Source organism: Quercus suber, unplaced genomic scaffold (assembly GCF_002906115.3).
Source record: "Quercus suber isolate HL8 unplaced genomic scaffold, Cork oak 2.0 scaffold_244, whole genome shotgun sequence".
Lineage (NCBI taxonomy): Eukaryota > Viridiplantae > Streptophyta > Magnoliopsida > Fagales > Fagaceae > Quercus > Quercus suber.
The window spans coordinates 902,930-908,353 of record NW_027069701.1 but is presented as its reverse complement, the minus strand read 5'-3'; positions in this window follow the sequence as shown (position 1 = coordinate 908,353).

Genomic DNA, 5,424 nt, shown 5'->3' with positions numbered 1-5,424 from the left:
CGAAGTTTCGCATGCCACAGATCAAAAGCTATGATGGATCCAAAGACCCCCTAGATCACTTGGAATCCTTCAAGACCCAGATGCATCTTCAAGGAGTAGCGGGCAAGATCATGTGTAGGGTCTTCCCTACCACGCTGAAGGGTCCTGCAAGAATTTGGTTTAGCAGATTGACGCCTAACTCCATCAGCACTTTCAAGGAGCTAAGCACCCAGTTTGCTTCGCACTTCATCGGGGGGCAGAGCTATAAAAAGTCTACTGCATGCTTGATGAGCATCAAGCAACGGGAAGATGAGACGCTGAGGTCTTACATAGCATACTTTAACAAAGAGGCACTTTCAATCGATGAAGCCGATGACAAGATACTCGTAGTCGCTTTCACAAATGGACTGCGGAATGGTAAGTTCCTATTTTCACTATATAAGAACGACCCAAAGACTATGTTAGATGTGCTTTACAAGGCAACCAAGTACATAAACGCCGAGGACACGCTTCTAGCCTGAGAAGAGAGACCCAAGAAGAGAGAAAGGCAGGAAGATACCTGACGGGACAGAGGACGGAAGATGGCAAGAACCGGAGAACGAAGGGATGATAGGCGCTCTAAGCCCCCTGCGGGGAGATTCGCGAGCTTCACTCCATTGACCACCCCAATCGACCAAGTCCTAATGCAAATCAAGGATGAGGGAACCTTGACCTTCCCAGGAAAGCTGAAAGGACATCCCAACAAACGGTCTAGAGACAAATACTGTCATTTCCACTGCGATCACGGTCATGACACAGCCGACTACTACGACTTAAAACAATAGATCGGAGCCCTTATCAGACAAGGGATGTTACAGAAGTTTGTCAGTAGAGAAAGAGCAGACCCGTCTCCTCAAGAGCAGGCTCCCCAATAGGACAACGAGCATCCCAGACAACCCTTAGGAGACATAAGGATGATTGCGGGGGGCACAACGATCACCGGCTCATCCAAAAAGGCTTGAAAGACTTACCTCAGAATGGTTCAGAACCCTCAGCTTACAGGTGTCATCCCAATGATGCCGCTGGTCGACAACCCCATCATTGGTTTCTCAGAAAAAGATGCTTGACGTCTTCACCATCCGTATGATGACGCACTCGTCGTTAGCATCCAGGTAGGAGACTATAACACATATCAGGTCTTGGTTGACAACAGAAGCTTTGCAAACATTCTCTACTACTCGGCGTTCCAACAAATGCGGATCGGCAGAGAACGGCTAATTCCAACCAACGCTCCACTCGTTGGGTTTAGAGGAATGAAAGTATACCCCCTAGGCGTAGTCACATTGCTTGTCACAATTGGAGATTATCCTCAGTAAATCACTAGGGATGTTACATTCCTTGTTGTCGATTGCTCCTCTACCTACAATGCCATCATAGGACAGCCTACCCTTAACTCGTTGAAGGTCGTAATTTTAACCTACCACCTGATGATCAAATTCCCCACTGAGTACGAAGTAGGGGAATTGTGAAGGGACCAAATAGCTGCGCACGAATGCTATATTGCGATGCTGGAGATGGACGACCATCTACAAACCATGAGCATAGAAGAACAATGGATGGGGGTGGAACCCATAGAGAAGCTCGAAGAGATACCCCTCGATAGCTCTAGATTGGACAGGACCACGAGGATCGACACTTTTGCCAGCCCAACAGTTTGCTTAGCACTCGTAGCATTCCTCAAAGAGAATCAGGACGTGTTCGCCTAGAGTCATGAAGATATGACAGGAATCGACCCTTCAGTCATGGTACACAGGCTGAATGTGTCGCCCTCTTTTCCACCCGTTCGACAGAAGAAGCGAGTGTTCGCCCAAGAACGAGACCGAGCGATAGCAGAAGAAGTCAGCAAGTTACAAGAGGCGAGCTTCATCAGAGAAGTATATTATCCTGATTGGCTAGCAAATGTGGTGATGGTCAAGAAAGCCAATGGGAAATGGAGGATGTGCGTAGACTTTACGAATTTGAACAAAGCGTGCCCCAAGGATAGTTACCCTTTCCCTCGAGCCGACGTACTGGTAGACTCTACGGCTCAGCACCAGCTACTAAGCTTCATGGACGCCTTTTCAGGGTATAATCAGATCCGAATGGATGAAGCAAATCAGGAGAAGATTTCATTTGTTACCAACCAAGGTCATTTTTGTTACAAAGTGATGTCATTCGGCCTTAAAAACACAGGCATGACGTATCAAAGGCTCATGAACAAGATGTTTGCGAACCAAATAGAAAGGAATGTTCAGGTCTACATCGACGACATGTTAGTAAAAAGTCAAAGAGAAGAGGACCATTTGAAGGATCTCGAGGAAACATTCAGCACCCTTCGCTCCTACAACATGAAGCTCAATCCGAGTAAGTATGCATTCGGAGTGACATCAGGAAAATTTCTAGGCTTTATGGTGTCTCAAAAAGGTATCGAGGCCAACCCAAACAAGATCAAGGCCATAATAGAGATGCACTCCCCCCCCCCCAAAAGAACGTAAAAGAAGTGTAGAGTTTAAACGATAAAGTAGCCACCCTGAACAGGTTCGTATCAAGGGCGACAGATAAGTGTTTTTACCCTTCTTTCGCATGTTGAAGAAATCTTTCAAGTGGACTGCTGAGTGTTAGCTAGCATTCAAGGAGCTAAACGCTTACCTCTCTTCCCCTCCACTGCTAAGTCCTTCACAACCGGGGGAAGAGCTTTTCCTCTATTTGGCTGTCTCCCCGATAGCCGTCAGTGCGGCCTTGATCAGAGAAGAAGACAAGGTTCAAAAGCCCATATACTACACCAGCCGAGCATTTCATGGTGCAGAAGAAAGGTATCCACCCATGGAAAAGCTCGCCTTCGCTTTAGTTATGGCAGCCCACAAACTCAAGCCGTACTTTCATGCCCACACGGTGATCGTCCTGACCAACAGGCCCTTACGAAGGGCAATGAATAACCCTGAAGCTGCTAGTTGGTTGGCTCTATGCGAGATAGAGTTAAGTGAGTTTAATATTCAGTACCGACCGTGTACCACCATCAAGGGGCAGGTCCTTGCTGACTTTATAGTAGAGTTCACCAACGGGGAAGACTAGGGGGTAGATGAATGTTCTTAGTGGATTACACATACAGACGGGTCATCCAACAGGCAAGACGGGGGTGTAAGTGTCATGCTTCTTTCTTCCGAAGGAGACCATATTGAATGTATGGTCCACCTCGACTTCCCTACCACCAACAATGAAGCGGAGTACGAAGCTTTAGTGGTATGGCTTGATCTTGCCAAAGTAGCAGGAGCCACAAGAGTAGTTCTTTACTGCGACTCTCAGGTCGTTACCAACTAAGTAAACAGGGGCTATGAGTGCAAAGGCAAAAGAATGAAGAGATATCTGGACCAAGTAAGGAGAAGGGTAGACGAGCTGAAGGCCAAAATCTTCCAGATCCTCAGATGAGAGAACGAGCAAGCCGATCACCTTGCCAAAGCTACTTCAGCTGACCATATGACCGCCCTTGATAACGTACTCTCTTTCATTCAGCTTTTTCCACTAATAGATTCTATCGATGTGTAGGAGATCGGTTCTGAAAGCAATTGGACCACGTCGTTAATCTCTTACTTGAAAAATGGCGTCTTACTTGACGAAAGGGCAGCCACAAGAAAGCTGAAGGTCCAAGCAGCGCGATTTGTCTTGATGAAGGACGTCTTATATAAGAGAGGCTTCTCCCACCCATACCTAAGGTGTTTGGGTCCTAAGGAAGTGGACTACGTCATGAGAGAAGTCCATGAAGGGATCTGGGGAAACCACTCAGGGTCACGATCATTGGTACACAAGCTAATTCGAGCGGGGTAATACTGGCCCACCATGCAAAAAGAAGCTCAAACTTATGTCAAAGCTTACAACAAATGCCAAAAATTTAGCAATATCATCAGACAGTCGTCCGAAGAGTTGACCCCTATGACAGCCCCATGGTCGTTCACTCAATAGGGGTTAGACATCATGGGGTCGTTCCCAATAGCGGTGTGACAACTGAAGTTCCTAATAATGGGCATAGACTACTTCACAAAATGGGTAGAAGCTGAAGCCCTAGCCACCATTACAGAAAAGAACGTGCGAAACTTCGTTTAGACGTTCATCATATGCAGGTTTGGGATTCCTAGAGTCTTAGTCTTAGACAACGAGAAACAATTCGACAACGACTCCTTTCGAGGCTTTTGCTCACAGTTAAGGATCAGAAATCACTACTCCCCCACCCACCCTCAAGCTAACAAACAAGTTGAAGTCACGAACCGATCCTTACTCAAAATTATCAAGACTCGGTTCGAGGGGGCAAAGAGTATATGGCTTGAGAAGCTACCAAGTATACTATGGGCATACAGGACAACAACATAGACTCCTACAAGAGAGACACCATTTCGGCTAACATAGAGAGCGAAGCAGTTATTCCAGCCGAAATCAGACTCACGAGCTATAGGGTAGGCAATCATGATGAACGTAAGAATGACTAGGCTATGCGTCTACAGCTCGATCTAGTTGACAAAGTCAGAGCAACGACCGAACAAAGACTCGCACGGTACCAGGACCGCATGGCAAAACACTACAACTCCTGGGTCCGACATAGAAACTTTCAGGTTAGACATCTCGTTTTGAGGAAAGTCATGGGTGCTACTAGAGACCCTACCCAAGGGAAGCTCGACCCCAACTAGGAAGGACCTTACCAAATCACATCATGGCAGAGGAAGGGCATCTACCACCTAGAAACATTGGACAGATGGAAGCTACACCATCCATGGAACACCGAGCACCTATGGAAGTACTACCAATATAGAGGATGGCATGAAGAATAGCAGCCCATTTATTTCTAGTTTACCTTAGTTAATTTTTGCTATATTCAATTTTTCTATTTACGTTAGTTTTTGCTACAATAACTCTTTTAAAGCCCAAAGGGCAAGTCTTCTTCTTTTAAAGAACTACTTTTTCTACAAATGCACAGTTTATCATAATAAGAGTTTATTTAGAAATGGCTAAGGTGTTTCCTCTATAGAAAATTGTCCACAAAGTTGATGAACTTATTAAAGTTCATAAAGTGGACGACTTCATCCCAGGAGGATGAAATATTGTCAAGTCCATAAAGTGGATGAGCTTATTATATTTGTCCATAAAGTGGACAAGCTTATTAAAGTTCATAAAGTGGGCGACTTCATCCCAAAAGGATGAAATATTGTCAAGTCCATAAAGTGGACTAGCTTATTATATTTGTCCATAAAGTGGATGAGTTTATTAAAGTTTAGAAAGTGGGCGACTTCATCCCAGAAGGATGAAATATTGTCAAGTCCATAAAGTAGACGAGCTTATTATATTTGTCCATAAAGTGGACAAGTTTATTAAAGTCTATAAAGTGGATGACTTCATCCCAGAAGAATGAAATATTGTCAAGTCCATAAAGTGGACGAGCTT